Source organism: Leopardus geoffroyi, chromosome B1 (assembly GCF_018350155.1).
Source record: "Leopardus geoffroyi isolate Oge1 chromosome B1, O.geoffroyi_Oge1_pat1.0, whole genome shotgun sequence".
NCBI lineage: Eukaryota > Metazoa > Chordata > Mammalia > Carnivora > Felidae > Leopardus > Leopardus geoffroyi.
Window position 1 is genome coordinate 78,712,438 of NC_059327.1, and position 21,579 is coordinate 78,734,016.

General features: G+C 38.0%; 1 protein-coding gene across 2 annotated transcripts in view; it reads left to right on the plus strand.

Annotated features, from left to right (window-relative positions):
• The window catches only part of NR3C2 (nuclear receptor subfamily 3 group C member 2), a 351,781-nt gene that overhangs the window by 29,957 nt on the left and 300,245 nt on the right, over positions 1–21,579 (plus strand). The window lies entirely within an intron of this gene.

Consider the following 21,579-nt stretch of genomic DNA (forward strand, 5'->3'; position numbering starts at 1 on the left):
TTTTTTTATTTCACTTACGTATTCTAACACAATTTCAGTCTTTTGAAATTTAACTAATTTAAACTGTACTTTTAGGAATGTCAGTCCCTAGAAAATAAGTCATTAAATGTAAAGGATTCATTGCTTTCTTAGCAGTAAGCAAGGCATCACTGCCCCCGCCCCCCCCCCCCTCCCGTGGAGAAGAAAGCCTTTGGATATACCAGCAGCCGTTTGCAGCCGTTGGTCATCCATGGCTTCATCACTGCCCATGCGCCAGTCTTAGCTGCCCGGTGCTTTCCAAGCATTAGCCTTTGTGGCAACTGTCTAGGAGACAGGTGTGCTAGCTCTTGCTTTGCTTATAGGGAAACGGATGCTTTGAAGTGGCTGAGTAGCTGGATCATGCACTTAGCGAGTGCTGAACTGGGCTTACAACCTAGCTCTGACAGACTCTGAAAACCCTTTTCTTTTCTTTTTTTTTTTTTTAATTTTTTTAATGTTTTATTTATTTTTGAGATGGGGAGAGACAGAGCATGAACGGGGGAGGGGCAGAGAGAGGGAGACACAGAATCGGAAACAGGCTCCAGGCTCTGAGCCATCAGCCCAGAGCCCGACGCGGGGCTCGAACTCACGGACCGCGAGATCGTGACCTGGCTGAAGTCGGACGCTTAACCGACTGCGCCACCCAGGCGCCCCTGAAAACCCTTTTCTTACCAGTACTGCTGTCTTAATTAAAATTAGCAGTGGTTTCATAATGATATGACTTTGTGTCTCGGCATGAGAGGATTTTTATATTCTTGAGTAGAAGAAGAGGAGTCGTGGGGTTTCTTCATCTTGCTATGTACCTGCAGAGGAGGTAAGTTGAGGGAAAAGAGAGTATTTATTTTAGCGACACTGAAGACTAAGTTTGCTTGTCTAGTAGTTAATGTTAGAGCTTGTCCTGGATGTGTATGCAGATGGTGCCCTATGTAAGTGTCTTGTGAGGTGACGGTGTCTGAAGGCAACATACAGTAGGACCACACGGTCCGGAATGTGTGAGAATGGGCCTCAGTAGCACTCTGTTGAGTTAGGGGGAAAAGAAGGAAAGAGAGAAAGCAGGTTGTATAACAATATATATCGTGTGATGCCATTCATGCACAAATTTAAAAGCACATAGAATATGTCCATTTATTGTTTATATGCGTGCATGATGGAAGTATAAAAATATGGAACAAAGACATCAACCAAAGTTGCTTCCAGTTTTCTGTATATGAATTTTTTTTTTTTCACTCAAATAACCACCACGACAACAAATGGCCACAAGCCAGGGGGATTTGCTGGTAATTACTGTACTTCCAAACAAAAATATTTTGGAACCTAGAACTAAATCGTTTCTTTAATCCTTTGTTTGAGCCATTGAAACGACAAGAAGCCTGATGCAAGCAGCCAAAAGTAGCTCTTCTTGCCAGAACTAAAAATATGTAGTTGGGAAGTAGCAAGAAACTGTTGTGTTAGGACCCCCAAATTGGATAAGGTGACACCGACTTGAGAGTTGGAATATCTGAGGCTTCTTTGTATGCTTGGGTTTGCTTTGTGTCCTTGGTAGCTATGCGTGTTCTGTGTGTCTGTGAATTCTGCCATCTATAAAGCATCCCTTGTCACTCCTCTTGGTGAAATACTGTGTGCCTGTACTGTGCTCTGTGGGCATATAAATAATAGAAGTACAACCTCAGGTATTCTAGGTAAAGAAGTCTGAATGGCCAGTCTACGAGTACTCAGTGCTTGGAGTTACTTTTTTCTCCTCACAGTCTAAGATGTTCAAGAAGACTCAACAGGTAAGAAAAATAATTTGAGACACCTTGCTTCTTTGAAATGTAGTGAAAGGTCTGGTGTAGGTACATCACCAGACACTAACTTGTATTTTAATTTTATTTCTGTATCTTATACTTTGATTTACACTTCTGCAATTAAACTAAAATGTGGGGTTAACAGGTCCCTGAATTAAGTCTATAAATTTAAAACCCATAAACTCCTGTTATTGCTCAATTAAAGGGGAATATGCTATGAACTGAGGATTTGAGACAAGCTCATTTGTTATCTTTTGGAGGTTGGTCTGGTTTCTTGGAGCCTTCTGTGTCCATTCCTCATTTTGAGAGTAGACTTTTATTTAAAACTTTTTTAATAGATAATTTACGTACTGTTTCATTTATTGGAAGTACAGATGACCTGATTTGGAATAGTATGGGCAAGAAGTAGCAGCTGGTCTGAGATGAGCTTAGTTCAGAAAGCGATTTACTTACTACTTAGTATTTCATAATAACAGGAAATTCATACATATATGATTATTAGCATACTTTTCTAAAATTTCAGATGTATTGTTGAATGACAGTCTATCAATTGAGAAATAAATGAATATAGGTTGTCATTTAAAGAGTTTTCTTCAGGATGCCTGGGCGGTTCAGTCGGTTAAGCATCTGATCTTGATTTTGGCTCAGGTCATGATCTCCCAGGTTTGTGAGTATGAGACCCACACTGAGCTCTGTGCTGACACACGGAGTCTGCTTGGGATTCTCACTGTCCCTCCTCTCTCTGACCCTCCCCCACTTGTACTCTCTCTCAAAATAAATCAACATTAAAAAGATGGTTTTCTTTTACATTAAAAATGAGATAGCCCTTTAGAAGTACCTATATTTTGGGGTGCCTGGGTGGCTCAGTTGGTTGAGCATCCAGCTCATGATTTCAGCTCAGGTTATGATCTCACAGTTCGTGAGTTCGAGCCCCGCATCAGGCTCTGCTCAGTCTACTTGGGATATTCTCTCTCCCTCTCTCTCTCTCTCTCTCTCTCTCTCTCTCTCTCTCTCTGTTTCTCCCCTGCTTGTATTCTCTCTATCTCTTTCAAAATAAATAAAAAAGTACCTAAATATTGATGTGACTTTTACTTAATGGTTTTTGTTGTTGTTTTTTTTTAGAAAACATTATATATAATGTAGTTTTAGGAACTTATGTAGAGGTTTTTTTTTTTTAAATATAAGATAATTTAAAGGACTTTAGAGACACATGTCATTTGGACTCATAACCTCATTCTCTTGTGATGATAGGGGCATTCTTAAACCCTCCATTATGTACAGGGGAACTTTTAGTAAAGGCAAAGTATGTTTTACCTAAAGTCCTGAGGAAAAGCACTGGTAAAAACAGAATTTAGGGGATGTGGGGTGGGAGAAATGGGCACAAGGGGGTCAAAAGGGACAAACATCCAGTTAAAAAAAATAAGTCATGGGATGGAATGTACAGCATGGTGACTGTAGTTCATAATACTGTATTGCATATTTGAAAGTTGTTAAGAGAACAGATCTTAAAAGTTCTCATCACAGGAAACATTTTGTAACTGTGTAAGGTGATGGATATTAACTAGATTTATGTGATAATCATTTCACAGTGTATACAAATATCGAATTGTTATGTTGTACACCTGAAATAAATATGAGGTTGTATATCAATTATACCTCAATTTAAAAAAAGCAGCATTTAGGACTAAGTAGATTACTTTCCTTGGGATGTTTTACCGTGAACTTATGTAAGACATGATAGTTAAGAGGACCACCTAGGTAGTTAAATTAAATCATGTAATCAAATAAAATTTAAAAAATCAAATAAACATCATGTAAAATCACATTTTTACATAACATTTAAATATAAATGTGGTTATATTTCAATTTTAGTAATATGTTTCCAATTTTCAGTATCTTATTATATAATGTTCTCAAGTCACAAAATACTAACCTAGAAAGTGACTTCTTGACTTAATTAAGGATAATTTTGTAGGTAATTCTGTGGAAAATAAAAATAAAATTTAAAATATACATATTATAACTATAGAAAAGTTCCATCAAGAAATGATGAAGTCTAGGTTTAAAAGTTTTGACAAAAACAAAATTGTGGCAATAAAGATATGGCCCAAGTCTAGTGGCTAAATACTTGGGAGTGTATAGCTCTTCCTGAAGGCAGAAACTCATGGGTTTCTGAAATCAGATTCTGAATAGTTCATGGTTCATGATAAGGACACATAGGAAGAATTTTTGTAGAGAAAGAAGAGAAAAGGATAGTCCCGGGATAAGATGTTTTACCTTACTTAATATCCAAGAAATAGAAATTAAGACAATAATATCTATTGCTTGCTTTCTATATTGACACATTTTAAAATAAGTTCTGTTTTTTGGGGTCACCCAGGTGGCTCAGTGGCGCTGAGCGTCAGACTTCAGCTCAGGTCATGATCTCACGGTTCGTGGGTTCGAGCCCCACCTTGGGCTCCACGCTGCCAGTGTGGCGCTTGCCTCTCCCCCACTCACACTTTCTCTCTTTCTCTCAAGAGTAAATAAATAAACTTTAAAAAAGTTATGGGGTTTTTTTTGTTTGTTTTTTTAAATAAGAGATACATGTATGCTTCTAACAAGAGCATGGGAGAGGGATGAAGGGCCTTTTCTGGAGGACAGTTTGGCAGGATGTTAGTAGCTTTATTCCTTTGCCCTTTGGTCCAGTTTCTCTACTTCCAGGAAACTGTCCTGAGAGAATAATGAGAAATGTGGATATTTACAAAGATTCATCACAGAGTTAATAGGACCTAGGTTTAAAATGACAACTAAGAGGTGAATTATGAAACAAAGTTTGCTATATTCCTATTATATGGGGCTTTCTAACTATAAATATTTAAATATTTTCTAATAACTTTGAAGACCTAGGAAAATATTGAATTAAAAATGGTATAAAACAACATATTCAGGGGCGCCTGGGTGGCGCAGTCGGTTAAGCGTCCGACTTCAGCCAGGTCACGATCTCGCGGTCCGTGAGTTTGAGCCCCGCGTCGGGCTCTGGGCTGACGGCTCAGAGCCTGGAGCCTGTTTCCGATTCTGTGTCTCCCTCTCTCTCTGCCCCTCCCCCGTTCATGCTCTGTCTCTCTCTGTCCCAAAAATAAATAAACGTTGAAAAAAAAATTAAAAAAACAAAAAACAACATATTCAGCATGATCTTTTCATATATCCATATATACAAAAATATACGTTCTCAGACATACTTATAGATGAAATAGATTCATAGATGAAATACACTATTTCTCTGGATGGTGATATTATGAGTGATTTCATTTTTCTTAATGCTCTTATTCTGTTTCCTGTAGTCAGTCTGTTGTTTTTATAAACAGAAAATTAAATTAAGCAGCTACATTTTATAAGTAAACATACCGCATAACATTTAAATAAAAAGACTCTCTTTTGGGGTGCCTGGATGGCTCTGTCGGTTAAGCATCCGACTTCAATGCAGGTCATGATCTTGCGGAAGCTCAAGCCCCACATTGGGTCCTGTGCTGACAGCTCAGAGCCTGGAGCCTGCTTCGTATTCTGTGTCTCCTCCTCTCTCTGCCCGTCCCATGATCATGCTCTGTCTCTCAATAATAAATGTTAAAAAGAATTTTTTTAAAAAAATCCTCTCTTTTGAATTGTAAAGTTTTTGTGGGTGATTTGGTTATTTCAACTGTCTGTAATTACTGAGTTTGATGCTGTGGAAGATGAAGAAATAAGGTATGATCTCTGCCTTCCTGGAGTATAAGCCTTAGTGGGAGAGGCAAGATAAAACTTTTCTATAAGTCCTACAAATAAATTCTCTGGGTTTTCAGAAACTACCTCTGAAGTGGAGGATGGAACCAACTTACGTCCTTATAACTACCTGATAACTGGCAGTGATTAGTAGAATTAATGATTTTGATTATTTACTCTAATTCATTAAGGCCTGGTTTGGCCCATCTGTACCATGCCACTCCCTGTCCCCCACCTTTTCCACGTTCAGATTAAAACTTAAAAAACAAAATAAAAAAGTTACTTGCAGGTGTTGGGTCCCTGCTAGTTCATATGTGACAGGTAATAAAGGAACCTTTTAATTTTTTAAGGATATTAATTTGGCCACATGTCGGGTTTCCTCCTGCTACCACACAATAGCAGAAGGAGGGCGGTGGGAGGGAGGATTCTCAAGGTTTTGTTTTGTTTTGTTTTGTTTTGTTTTGTTTTAATATAAAAATTGTTCCATTTTAATTTCCAGGAAGGTGTTCCTGAGGGCCTGTCACCAGGTTGTTGGAATTCTCTTTACATCCATTTGCTAATATAAATTACCTAGAAGAAAAGACTCTAATATTTGTGCTAACATTCTAGATTGAACACTATTCCACTAGCAAATAGTGATGGGGCAAGGATACTTGAATTTTTATAAAAATGAGTGTAGCATTTTATAATCCAGTAAATTCTAAAATAGTTAAAAGAACTGCTAACTAATGTAAAAATGGAATGGCGAACTAATTTTTTTTTAGAAGAATGTATTCCAACGAAGTGGGACCACTTGATAGATTTGAGTGATTTACATTCATTTAGATTCATTATGTGCATATGCTTGCAAATTATATTCTAGCACTGTGAAAAAAATGTATTGGCGTACTTGGAAAGTCTAGTGAAATCCTGTCTATCAGTAGTAATATATGCGGACGTTAACACTGTTTTCTTTGAAGAATAAGCTGTTTAATGAATGGATCAATACAATTTCACAAAAGTAAACCATTCAATCAAAACTAATTATATGTTTGGGAGACATGATAAAATAATTTTAATATGGGAAATGATGTGAAAAGAGATATATTTTTAGGACCATGCAGTTTATGGGCACAGCCTCTGATTTTAAGACTGTTTAGTTGAAGAAAATATAATCAAGTGGATTCTACACGTAATGGGGTTTTTGTTGTTGTTTGTAGGCGTATTTGTCTTGTGTTCTAGGTACCATCTTCCTAACAGACACCTATGCCTGTTGGTATGGTGTACTGGTGGGAATTGAAATCGTATCGACTTACATTTGTATTCTGATTCTGGATAGTTGCTAGTATTGTGCCCTTGGGAAAGTTCTTAATTTCTATAAGCCTCAGTTTTCTCCACTTGTGATAATCTATTTAATTCACTGGGAATTTGTGAGGACCAAATAATACGTGCACAGAGTCCTTACCACAGTGCTTGGCACTTATGTAAGTGTTAACTCTATGCAAATGGTTGCCATTAGTTAATTAAGATACATACTTTTTTTTTTTAACTGCTTGGTATTACGTTTTCTTAGACTAAAACCTGCAACTTAAATTCATATCTTCCTGGGACTGTCAACTGTCAGATTCCAACACTGAGATATATACCTATTTTGTGTTTTATAGATCACATATCCCGAAGTTCAAGAAATTAAAAAAAAATTTTAACAGTTATTTTGTATCATAACGAATGGTCTTAGTTTAACATTCGTTAAGTTTAGTATTTGAAAAATCCTAAATGTCAATATGTAGGAGCTTATCAGTCAGGATCCTTAGTTCAACCTAGTTCTTATGTGCTGAATTTCTTCCAAGTTTTCCAACAGTATGTACTCTCTTCTGTGGGCAGTTTTCTATCTCCAGGGCAGTTCTCTTTGCATACCTCCCAACCACCACAACTGCCTTGCCTCATGAGTCTGTCCTGCCTGTTAGTACTGCAGGGCTCAGCTTAAACGTATCTCCGTGAAGAAGGCATTCCAAACTTTGTGACCTTACATTTTCCTTCTGTGTATTCATATGACTTTTCATAGTTCTTTACCAAATATGTACATTATTAATATTGCAATTATTACTACTGCTACTGTTTTATAATTTTCTATAACCTATTGAACTATACCTCCCTTCTAGAATGCATGTCCCATTAGGATAGTGCTGGATCTCTCTTACTATTCTTACAGAGATTATTATTTGAAAGTTGGAAAGCCTGGGAGTTGGCAAATAGTGTCAAGGCCAGCGAGAGCTGCTGGAGGTACTGGGCTTCTGTTGGACAACTGTCATGTCTGCAGGTGCACATACAGATGCCCTGCTGCCTGCCCTTTGAGTATGAAGCAGGAACTTGCCTTTAGAGACCTCTAACTTTCCAGTAGAGACCACGCATCTGTGAAGTGCTTTATAAATCCAAAGCTCTCTCAATTTTTCTCAATACAGAACATTCAAACTTTGCTAGAAAGAGGCTGATTCCTCTTGTTGTAGGTAAACCCCAGTTCAGACTAGTTCAGGAACTGATCAGCATTTTGTAGTGATGGAATTTTGTTACATTTAGTAACTCCCAGAAGTATAATCCTTTGCCTGTGAGAAGTGAATGAAGTCTTTGCACCTCTGCTATGAATGTATCTGTAAAAAGAATTGATGTGGTTCTGGAGGTTGATGGGCACTATTATCTTTCACCTATTCCCCCTTTCCTAGTCCCAGTTTGTGAATATATGAGAAAGGGGTGTGTATGTGTGGTGTGTGTGCTGCACATGTGTATTGGTGAAATATTTGCAAGGTATTTTTACTCTTGAGAATTGCAGAAAGATGATGGCTATATATAATGCAATTCATACAGACTTCTGGTGAGAATAGTGTATCTTTCTGTACAGGGGCATATTGCATGTCAAATTTGTCATTGCCATGACTTGTCATTTCTATCTACTGAGTTTTCTTTAAGCAAAATGAGTCCATTTTGGGTTTCGAATATTATAGGAGCAGAAAACATTTCTAAAACATTACTATCTTTAAAAAAATTTTTTTAATGTTTATTTTATTTCTGAGGGAGAGAGAGAGACAGCATGACTGGGGGAGGGGCAGAAAGAGAGGGAGACAGAATCTGAAGCAGGCTCCAGGCTCTGAGCTGTCAGCCCAGAGCCCGATGCAGGGCTTGAACCCACGAACTGAACCATGAGATCATGACCTGAGCTGAAGTGAGACGCTTAACTTACTTAGCCACCTAGGTGCCCCTAAAAAATTTCTATCATAGTAGAAATTAATCTTCAAGAGTATAAAATGTTTGAAATTTATCAGTCCACTGACCTTGTATGCTGAAATAACTAGCTAAAAACTCCAGTACATGAATTTGGAACTGTTTAATTCCTCACATGCATTATAGTTTATAAGCTTAGGAAATTCTAAATATATGCTTTTATTTCTGGTTATTTTAAGTCAGTTAAATTTGATTATAGTATTTTCCTTCAGGTAACATTCTGAGAAGCAAATATCACAAATAAATTGTGAATGTAAATGAAAAACATCACATAGACTTTCATCATTACTGAAAGTATGCCCCTAAGTACATTTCCTCCTTTTTTATTATGTTTTCTTATGCTTTGATATTATGTTTTAAAATCATTTTATCATTTTCCTTCCAAAAAATTCATCAAGATCTATGTATATTAGTTTGAATTTGAATTTCTAGATGAGATGGTAGATCATAAGTGTTCAAAAACGATTCCCTGAAATTAACAGAACATTATACTAGCATGATACTTATGCTTATAGCAGGAGACCTGAAATAATTTCTGTTTGCATTTTTGTGTGCAGAAGCTTGTCTCCCCATCACCATACAGACAGACAAACAGAAACAAAACAAGGCTCTGGGAGTCTTGAAATGGTCTTTGGCCAAAACCAAAAATTCGACTATTAGATATTAATATACTTCATTTAATAAATGTGTTCTTATTCCTCTTTTGTGAACTTAAGTTTCATATGTCACATTTAAGGTTTACTCAGAATAACTTTAATTTTACTTTTTTTATTTTTTTAAAGTTTATTTTGAGAAAGAACGTGCAAGTGGGGGGAGGGGCAGAGAGCGAGGGAGAGAGAGAATTCCAAGCAGGCTCCCTCCACACTGTCATTGTAGAGTCCCACAAACTGAACTGTGAGATCTCAACCTGAGCCAGCATCAAGAATCTGACGCTTAACTGACTAAGCCACTCAGGTGCCCCAGAAGAACTTTAATTTTAAATGAATCTTATTCTAAAGAAAAATATTATCTAATGTAAATAATCTGTGAATAATTTCTACCTTGAAATGTAAATTTTTGTAAACTAGAGTTTTCAGCTAGTTTGTGCAGGTGTACCTGCCTTTAAGCCTGATGTATAAAATGAAATGAAGATAAATTAGATCTGAATGTATAATTTACAAAGTAGTTCCAAGTGGAAAGCATCAGCACAGATTTGTGAAATCCAAAATATTTGAGTTTAAAATTTGACCCAGCTCTCTGAGCCTGAACAAAAGATACAACTGTTTTCACTCTTGGATTCCCATACAAGAAATGGGGATAATACTTAACAGAAGAGTAGACAGATATGTAAAGCTTATAGTGGAATGTGAAACTTCATATAGTTAACAAATTATCACTGGCCTCCTCTCAGTAGATACACAGTTCCTCAGGTACATTTAAGATAGAAAGTATATAAAACAGAACATGAAGTTTTTGGCATTTGAAAAGATTTCAGAAAATATACCTTCATTTAAAACATAAAGAAACTAGCTATCAGAGGAAGTATAAAAAGTGCTCATAATTGGTAGAAATCTTGGGCTTCTATACCGGTACCTATTTTCCACTCTGTATTATTTAGAACACTTAAATTTGCAAATTACTATGATCAAATCTAGTGCAGTGAAAAGTTTGTCTTAATTTCTTGGCCTTATTTTTCAATCAGTATCTGGCTCTGTATAAAAATATATTTTCTCAAGCACAAGAGTAATTTGGAAAGCATATTCTAAAATAAGATTGGGTAACCTTACATGGAGAGGGCAAGCATTGAAATCTGCTAGAAGTCGATATTTTCCTTTCCGTCATTAGAAAATAGAACATCTCCCTAAATTTCTGTTTTCCTTTGGGCTTCAACACTTGACTACTTAAAAAAAAAAATTTAACGTGTATTTATTTTTGAGAGCGAGTGAGCGCCAGCGGGGGAGAGGGAGACACAGAATACCAAGCAGGCTCCAGGCCCTGAGCTGTTGGCACAGAGCCCGACTCAGGACTCGAACTCATTAGTGGTGAGATCATGATCTGAGTGGAAGTTGGACACTTAACTGACGGAGCCACCCAGGCACCCCAACACTTGACCATTTTCTAATGGAAGATTTCCTTTGGAAGCCGGGGGTGGGATTCCCTTGGAGTAAAGATATTGTTGCCCAGTAAATGGAAAGACGGTAACAAAGTGTAAAAATTAAGGACTGGTGGAATAGAGAGAACTCTTTTTCTTTTTCAGCATCCCATATATGATTGGGTACTCAAATAGTAATTTATTGAAACATACAATTGAAGCTTTATAGTTCTATGAGAAGGGAAATGTGAGGATTTCATACTAAACACTTTTTATTTTTGTGCTTTTGGTTTTGTGAACTAATTTATTTTCATTTAGATTACTCAGGTAGTTTTAAAATTCATTTAATTTGTCTTTTACAGAGTACGTGTTTTTTTTTTTTTTTAATTTTTTTTTTTTCAACGTTTATTTATTTTTGGGACAGAGAGAGACAGAGCATGAACGGGGGAGGGGCAGAGAGAGAGGGAGACACAGAATCGGAAACAGGCTCCAGGCTCTGAGCCATCAGCCCAGAGCCCGACGCGGGGCTCGAACCCACGGACCGCGAGATCGTGACCTGGCTGAAGTCGGACGCTTAACCGACTGCGCCACCCAGGCGCCCCCAGAGTACGTGTTTTAAAAGTATGTGTATATCTTTATATGTGGTATATATGTATATACATACAAATACATATGTATATATGAGATAATACAGAATTATATAGACCAAAAAGTTCTCTATTGATTACCACTACCACCAACAACAATAACAACACAAAACCAAAAAACCCACCATCAAAGCCAAAGGAGCCACTATTTGGTGTATGTCCTTTCAGAGGCTTTTCAGTTTTTTTAAAAATTACTCATTGTCTGTCTGCAACTTGCCATTTAAAATTTAATAATAAAATTTGGACTTATTTCCATGTCAGTCAGAAAAGTCTTTTAAGCATATTTTGTTTTCCATGGCATGTATACATTTTAATCTTAAAAGTTAAAACTTTTGGGGTGCCTGGGTGGCTCAGTTGGTTAAGCGTCTGACCGGCTCAGATCATGATCTCATGGTTTGTGAATTCGAGCCCCACGTCGGGCTCTGTGCTGACCGCTCAGAGCCTGGAGCCTGCTTCAGATTCTGTGTCTCCCTCTCTCTCTGCCCCTCCCCTGCTCATGCTCTGACTCTCTCTCTCAAAAATAAATAAGGCATGTACAAAAAAAAAAAACTTAAAATTTTTAAAGAAATAGATTTGAGCAATTTATTTTTTCATAAAATAAATACTTATTGAATGTGTATCATTTGCCACATAGGTACTAGGGATTTTGAAAAGTTATAGCTGCTTGACCTCAAGGACTTCAAGAGTGATTTTTGTATTGTTTCTGTACATAAGAAACGATACAACTGTCAAAGATGTTTTCTAACTGCAAATTTAGCAAGTCTTACTAAAGAGCAGTCCATTCCGTCTGGGGTCTTTACATCCATCTTTGTGGTGCTTCTCTCTCAGATATGTGAATTTTATATCTCTACAAAGCCTGAAATTCACTTAAATAACAGCTTATTGATTTAAGAATGACAATATCTTGGCCAGATATTTCATATTCATATATCCTTTGCTACAATGCAGGTATGGTTTCTGATGATGTTCCATTATTAAATATTAGATGCCTTTGTTATTAAGAGCTTCATCATGATTAGTTCCTCTTCCTTCTATCTCCCATTATTCCTAGTTCAGAATAATTACTGAAATGTAATTTAGTCTGGCAGTTTATTGTTAAGAATTCAAAGCCCAAAAGGTAATTTTTGTGTCTCTCTACTGTTCATGAGGCTTATTACTATACATATAGTACTGACCACTCCACTGGGCTAAGATTAAAAACCTGCACCAGTGTCCCATTTTGGAACCTACAGCCTGGATACTTCCATACTTGGAAAATGCTAGGTTAGGTATTAGAAAAATAAGTGAATAATAAGATGGTAAGTTATGGAATGACATTTAGTGGAATATTATCTTGCCATTTTTGCATAATCATGAAGCTCATACAAGTACGGAAAATGTGCACTGTAATATAAAAGCAGAATAATCTTGTATGTTTTCTGAGTATAAGTAGACATATCAAGACATTTACACAAAGGCCCGGGGCAAGAGTAGGCAGGCAGTTTTAAGGATGGAAAGTGGTTCTGAATGGATGACAGAGCACAGAAGTTGAGCTGGGCAGTTTGGCAAGAAAATAAGCCTGGAGAGATGACCAGGAGGTGGTTTACAGAGCCTTGTCTGTGCCACCCTAAGTATACATTTGTTTTTTTTTTGCTAGAATGTTCTTCCTCTATGGAAATGCCTTCTCTCACGTGGTGGCTGAACAGCTAACCTCTTCATGAAAGGCCTTCCCCAGACACACTCTGAACTCCTTGGCGTCCTGTCACCACATGCACATACACACACATATGCACGTCCATGTATGCGCGTGCACACACACAGAAGCACACAGAGTTACTCTCCCATACTCACCCACCATTGTATTTCTCTAGGTGACAGGTAATTGTTGTCAATTTATTAAGTTCTTGTCTCCTTAATAGAATGTAAATTCCATGAGGGAAGAGATTATCTGTTACGTTTACAGATCTGTGGCCATTCTGTATGGAACATTCACTCAATATCCTGAATGAATGAATCAGGAATTTGATTCCTAGTTAACTGTGTGGGCTATGGGAAAATTATTTAATTTTTTGAGTCTGTTTTTCTGATCTATGAATTTGGAATACTTAACCTTAGGTTCTTGTCTCCGATTGTATAATGTAGTTAAAAATGTGACGGTCCATTTTAATAGCTATCTAAGATTGGTCGCTATGTATCTGTTATACAGTGGTTATCTAACTGGTCCAGGCTGTATAGTTCTTGGGCTGTAAGCCAGGATTTAGAGCCCAGGACTACAGCTCCAAAAGCTTTCCTATTTTTATTACCTGAAGCTACCTGAAATGGGATCATGATGAAAGCCCAAGGGTTCAGAGTCAGGAGTGAGGCTGCCTGCCCTCAGGGGTGCAGAGCCCAGTCTGGTAGTTAGGCAGCCAGTCAGGGTGAGGGAAAAGGAGGAGACGGGTCCTCACTGGAATTTCCCACCATAGGACCCTGGAGGGATGTGCAGTGATAGCAGCAGCTTTGCAACATGGGATGTGATCGATGAAGTCAAATGCCGAAGTAGCTGTTCAAACTGTAAATCTCAGTGGGGTTTTATGTGGCACATTTTGATATTGGAACTTCTAGAGAATATTTGTAATGGTAGTTTACACTTGATGCTTAAAACCTTCAAATTCTTCCAAAAGAAATGTTCTTTAATGTCTGACAGAAAAGAAATGAGCACAACATCAACTTCTGTAAATTGAATTGTCCTTTATAAACAGAAGTAGGGGTTGGAGAGAACCATGTTCTTTTTTGTAATGTAATGTTGTAAGGAAAAATTTGGAAAGTTAATGAAAAGATCAGAAATTGCTTTAAAATTATTCAAAGTTTATTAGAGTATATTAAGTTTTCAGCTAATCGAGAGTATATTTTACTTCATGGAATACATTCAGATGAGCTATTGTATGATTTCTAAATGAATTAAAAATATTCTTCAGTGCCTGCAGTTGTTTTCCAAGAAGGCAGTTTTATGGGAACCTGTTTCCAGGGACTTAAACATTTTTGTCCCTATTTTATCATTTAGGTTGAAAGAATATCAAATTCATGGTATGAAAGTTGTGCTTCTTGTTTATAGTTTAATGAAACTAACGTATTCTGTTAACTGGAAGAAAAATAATTTCTTTTGCAATTAAAAAATTCAACTTAGGCTTCAGTTATTTTTCTAGTCTTTGTTAGAAGTGCTTCAGTTATATACAACATTGAGGGTAATTTAGATGTATACAGAATGGTTTGGATATAAATTTTTCTCAAATTGCCTTGAACTTTTAATGGATAAAATGAAGAAACTTTGCCCCAGGGAAAACATAACTATTTCAAGTTTTATTACTCATAAGTACTAACATATGAATTTTTAGTCTCTGTTTATATATGTAATTTATTTTATGTTCTGCTTTATATTTATAGGAGGTATCATGAAATATTGCATATGATATGTTCAGTACAACTTTGGCGTTGGGATCATTCCAGAGCTGAGAGTTTGCTTAAAATTCAAGACTGTTTTGTTTTAGACATTTGGAATAGAAGTCTGTCTAAAATAAATTGCCCGTTTTCCTGTCTTAAATAGATTGTTCTGAGCAAAAACCTTTCCTTGATGAATGATCAAACTATGGTTTATTTTAAGCTCCTTCGGAGCTTGGTTACTTACATAAGTGTAGTAGTATTCCATATCCCTAGCCTGGTATGACTACCATTTCTACCCGCTTGTAACTACACTGAGGTCCAGATTAAGATTCTTAATCCTTGGCACATAACAAGGCCCATAGGCACATGGTCAGTTATTTCAGTTGAATGAATGAAACCATTATGGCAAAATATGATGCCCTTAATACCAACTGATATTTTTAGTGTACTTTGCCATGAGAATAAATGATCTCAGACTGCTGTCGCTGCTTCCTGCTTTGGGGCTATAATCTTATCTAGCTTGTCGAGCTCATCCTCAATACCTTATGCCCTTTGTCATGAGTCAGGAAAATTTAATCGAGTGTGGTTTAGTATTATGTACATTGAGAGCAAGTGTGCTCCAGGTAACAGCCCAACTGTCTCTACCTGTACGGGAGCACTCTCAGCACATGGATTCCAGGTCATCTGTTTTAATTACAGAGGTCTGTGTTCTTCAATTTTCCTGCCATTTGCTTTAGTCTTTTGAGAAGTGGATGTGTGAGAGTCGGGATCACCCTTGTGGCACAGTTGTAATTCCACAGCAGCTTGTCACGCTCCTCATCTTGTTGGGACTTCTCATGGATGCCAGGTTTCTAAACCATGTGAAGTGAGGCTCACCTGGGCGGGGGTGGGGGGCTCATCTCCCTGAAGCTTCACTTTTTCCACCAAGGTACTCCTAAAGTGGTAGAAGGAAATAAATGCCTGTCCCAGACGATTTAGGGATGTATCCCTAACCACTAGTCCCAAGAATCAAATACCTTTGAAGTCTTTTACATTGTGTCTTAAAAAGTAATGCCAACTTAGAATCTATACGTAGTATATTTATATTTATTTTGATGAAAAACAATATTTTAAATAACTGATAGAAAAACATGTCTGCTCACACATGTGCAAGTGTGTGTAAGTATATATTCCGATTTTCTCAAGTATTACCTCTCCTTCCCTCCTCCCACACACACAGTCATGTTGGTTATCTATAACTTTGAAAACTTGGAGCATGAGAGACAGGTTTATTTCTCAATGTTTATTTATTTTTGGGACAGAGAGAGACAGAGCATGAACGGGGTAGGGGCAGAGAGAGAGGGAGACACAGAATCGGAAACAGGCTCCAGGCTCTGAGCCATCAGCCCAGAGCCTGACGCGGGGCTCGAACTCCCGGACCGCGAGATTGTGACCTGGCTGAAGTCGGACGCTTAACCGACTGCGCCACCCAGGCGCCCCGAGACAGGTTTATTTCTAACTCACCAAATCCTGGACTCTATTTCTCCCCGTTGCCCCTCCCCCTGCCACATTCCACTTGCAAACTGAACAATTTCTTTTTTAGCTCTTCTTCTTTTTCTGTGCCTTTATCATAAGCGGTTTAAGGAAACTAAGTTATATTTTCGGTCTTCGTTCTAGGGTCTTCTTAGCCGCCTCAATGAGTTCATTAGGCACATTCTTTGTCTTTCAAGTTATCGGAGGCAAAATGCTATCAGTTACTTCGCCACCACAGGCTGCCGTTTCTCCAGTCTTTAATCATTGCTTCGTAATTTTCCCTGCTCCTGCCTACCATTCACTCCCAAAACTGACGCCACCTGTTTCGAGTCTTTGTTATTTTTATGGCGGTTGCAGTCTACCTTCAGTAAGGTGCCTGTAGCAGTTTTCCATTTCTGCTTAATCAGCCTCCCCAAGCTTAGTGGCTAAAGCAGTAACTCTTTGGACATGATTCTGCATTTTGGGTGGGTTGAGCTGGGTCCACTCAGGCAGCTGTGGTCATGTGATAGCCTGGCCGACTGGGGCTGGAGAGATGATCTCTTCATTCATGCACTGGGGCCTCGGTGCTATGTAGCAGGTGGGCCCTCCGCTCCATGTAGTCTTTCATTACTCAGTGGCCAGCCTCACGCATGCTTACGTGGCAGCAGGGATGTTCCGAGAGGATGGAAAGCTGCAATGCCCCTTGAGGCCCTGGCTCTGGAACACTAGACAGTGTCACTTCTGTCTTGCTCGAAATAAGTCGCCAGCCAGACTCATGGGGCAGGTAAATAGACCCCACTGCTTCTGGAAAGAGCCGCAAAATACCGTAGCCATGCTTTTTCAAACTGCCACCCCAGTATTATATACCCTTCTGAGTATTCCCGTTGAGAAGCAAAAATTATTCAACAGTGTTGATCTTACAAACCAAGGATTACAAACTGACTGCCAAGGCCTCAGTGTGATCATCGGTGTGTTTAAACATTTAGGACCCAAGAGATTTTACGTTAAACTGAACCTGAATTTCTTCTCTTTAACAAAATGGAAGCCCTGGAATACGAGGCTTGCATCCACAAGTCCCCAAGGGGCTGGAGCTAAGTAGACTGCCTCTTCAGATAGGGGGTGTCTTTTCTGGTTTGTCATAGTCCCCACCACTGCCCTTTCCCTAGTTCAGATTATCTATCCAGCTCCCAGGGCCTTTGAACCTGTGACAGCTCATCATCAACCAGCACTGTGTGTCAGAACCAGCTGTGAAGCTTGTTGTTTAAGTTTATTTATTTTGAGAGAGAGAACCAGTCAGGGAGGGGCAGAGAGAGAGGCAGACAGAAGCAGGCTCTGTGCTCCAACTCATGAACCATGAGATCAGGACCCAAGCCAGAGTCGGATGCTTAACTGCCACCCAGGTACCCCAGAACCACCTGTGAAGCTTTTAAAGCTGCCAGTTCCAGGGCACTACCTAAGACCTATGGAACACGATCCACTGGGAGGCAGAGCCTGGGTATATGCAGCGGCCCATAGCTTCACAGGTGCTTCTCTCCACACCCATCATTAAGAACCACTGACCCAAGATAAGGCTCTCACATATTTGAGTGATACTGAATAATCGAAAAATGGCTATGCTTTGAATATACCTATTTTCTCTACTTAAACGTTACATGCTTTCACACTTATTTAATTTTTCCTCACAAGTTCTCTGTGAAAAGAATAGGTGATGAAATAAGATAGGGAAATTAATTTATGAATTGCTGGAAAATTTAATTTTGTCTCCTGAAACTCTACCTTCTTCATATTAAAAAGAAATCATTTATTACAGCTTGAGGGATCTTCTACTTATAGGAAACTCCAATAGCAGCAATAAATTTTGGTAGTGATCCTTTTACTAGCATTTGAATCTGTACCTATTGAGAGATGTCTTTATAAGATGGGGGAGAATTGTGAACATTAACAGTTGATTACCTATAGAAAATTCTGTGGAGCTAGTACCATTTACCTTGAAATTAAGGTAAAGCCTTAATTTATTAAAGGGACTTAGAAGCACACAAAATGTGTCTTCCTTCTGTGTCTCAGAAAGCAGCAGCTTTTATATTATTTTATTTTAGTAAAGTACTTTTATTTTACAATAATAAAATTACATAATTTTTTAGATATGGTCAGTGCTTATTTGAGATTGCTTTAAAAAAAAAAAAAAAAAACACCACCATGTTTTATGGTCAGCCTTTGTTTTCCTTGACCTGCCTTCTCAGTTTTGTTAGTCCAGTCTTCTCTCTCTGTAGGGTACAGATTCACAGAGTCATAAGCAAGTGCTACACTAGATCCTGGCAACACCAGTCAGACACGCATGCCCTCAGTGAGGAGAGGGTCAGGGGGTGATCGCTGTCATAAGTCTCCTAAGAGAGGGTTCCTGCTGGCTGCTCTGGAAGTCAGCAAGAAATACATGGGTTGAATCTTGCTTTTGGCAAACATTTCAGAAGCACAGTAGTTTCCCAGAGTGAATTCAGTGAAGTCTGAACTTTAAAAGGGGGGTGAGCACATTGTCTTTCCTGTTTCATGCTTTCAGGTATTCATAGAAAATCTGAACTGATAACATAACCTGGAAGGAATTAGGGAGTGGTTTCATTAAATTTTTTTTTTTTTGGGGGGGCGCCTGGGTGGCGCAGTTGGTTAAGCGTCCAACTTCAGCCAGGTCACGATTTCGCGGTCCATGAGTTCGAGCCCCATGTCGGGCTCTGTGCTGACAGCTCAGAGCCTGGAGCCTGTTTCGGATTCTATGTCTCCGTCTCTCTCTGCCCCTCCCCCGTTCATGCTCTGTCTCTCTCTGTCCCAAAAAAATAAATAAACGTTGAAAAAAAAAATTAAAAAAAAAAAAAAGTTTTTTTTTTTTTAAGTTTTATTTATTGTGAAAGAGAGAGATCGTGAGTTGGGGAGGGGGCAGAGAGAGAAGGAGACAGAGAATCTTAAGCAGTCTCTCCACTGTCAGCATGGAGCCTGATGTGGGGCTTGAACTCCCGAAACCATGAGATCATGACCCACGCCGGAACCAAGAGTCCAGGTGCTTAACTGACTGAACAACCCAGGCACCCCAGGAAGTGGTTCCTTTAAAACGTCCACCAAGGTCTGTCTCTTTTGATTCAAGTCTCTCTGTTCATATTTGGTAAATGCATCTTATTTGGAAAATTATTCACTTTCTTGGGGCACCTAAGCTTCTTTGCCAAAGTTTTTCTACTATTTTATTAATTGTAATAGTTTATGACATTTAAAAAATTCTCACATGGTCTCTAGTAAAGGAGACATTTGCCCTTTGTTTAAGTAGTATTCCTTTCTAGTATATGGTTTGTCAGCATCCTGCTAAATTTGGATCAGGGCTATGGAATTCTTTCATCCCTTTGGGGAGAAATCTCTTCTTTACTTGCACCAACTATTCAGTGGATGGATAAGTTTAAAAAAAAAAATATTGTCAAGGCCAAAGACAATATTTGTATGAATTATACAATATACTATTAAAAGATTTTGTAAAATTAAGAAAATCTTGATTTTTTCTTGCATATTATAGTTCACTTTAAATATGTAACTCCCCAGTTGTGAATAAAGTAAGAAGTAGAACAGAAAACCATTTGTGTTAGGTTTTCATGCATTGTTGCATGTTGTGGTTTTGTGAAAAAGATTTTATAAGCCTTGGGATCTAATAAGAGGCTGAGGCCCTGTTTGGTTTATAAATATGTGTGATATATTTTTTAGGTCTTCAGAAATAAAAGCAGAGAATCATTTCCTTATGTTATCAATTCCTCTATGGGAAAGCATATTAAAATGTAGAGAATATAATAGTATATAATTTAGCAACATAATATATAATGTGGGTTGAGAGACAATTACAGTGTTTTATTTCCCTATATTTTCCATTTTAACTGAATGCATTTTAGCAACAATTGGTTCCTGGCTGTAACATTATTTTAGCTGTTTCATAAAGCTTTACAGCAAATTACTGTGGTGTACCAGATAAAATAAATTCCTGACTTCACTCTTAAAAGTCATATTATGAGCAGGCATAATTTTTTACTTTTATAGGTAAGCACGTATTTTATAACCATTTTTGCATGTGTGCTGTCAAAATCCCAGTTGAAGATTGTTGTTCTTAACACTATTTCAGTGGTTTCCTCTGTGTTTAAGGTTTTGTTTTATGCTAACAAGTCAAGCATCTTTTCTCTTTGGTTCTTAGTAAGCTGATATATACAGTACTGAATTCTGGGGTCACACATCACCAAGTAAACAGCATCCATTGTTTCCATTCACACAGTGCCTTTAGTGTACTGTCTCCCCAGACAGTCCTACCTTGTCCTCTTTTCAGGTGATTCGGCGCAACTCTTTGACCCTTCTGCATATGCTTCCTGCCACTCTCTCCAGTTCTTACTGCAGCCTGACACTTCTTACCTAACCCTACATCCCATTGGGTCATATTTTCTTCTGGGAATGTTATAATTCCAAGATTTTTTTTTTCATGCAGAAACGACTAGAAAATAATTGAACACACTAATAAACAGTCAGGCATTTATTTCTGATTTAATTGTCAGCATTTTGCATATTGACTGCAGACCTTTCCCCCCTTCCATTTTTTTTAAAGAAATGTGTAATTGAAGGATTCCCTAATTATATATCCTTACCCAGATATGACCATTCTTGTGTGCCCCTCTCTAGTACATGTGTTCTTTTACCACTTTCCTATTTACCTACAAACAATACCTACTATTGCATTATATATTCTTAAATTTGTATATGTAAAAGGCAATGATACTAAAAACTGAGGCATAGTGTTACAAGTGAATTTTTTAAAGACTTTGTTTTAAGACTAGTTTTAGGTTCACAGCAAAAATAAAGGGGAGGTACAGAGATTTCCTATATACCCGCTAGCTTATACATGCATAATCTCACCCATTATCAGGATCATTCACCAGAATGGTAGATTTGCTATCAGGGATGAACCTACACTGACACGTCATCATCACTCACTTCCGGTGTTGTACATCGTATGAGTTTGGACAAATGTAGAATGAGATGTATCTGTCATTATAGTATCATTCAGAGCGTTTTCACTGGCCCCTGATTTTCTGTGCTTTGCCTGTTCATCCCTTCCTTGCTCATACCAACCCCTGGCAACCGCTGATCTTTCAGTGTCTCCATAGTTTTG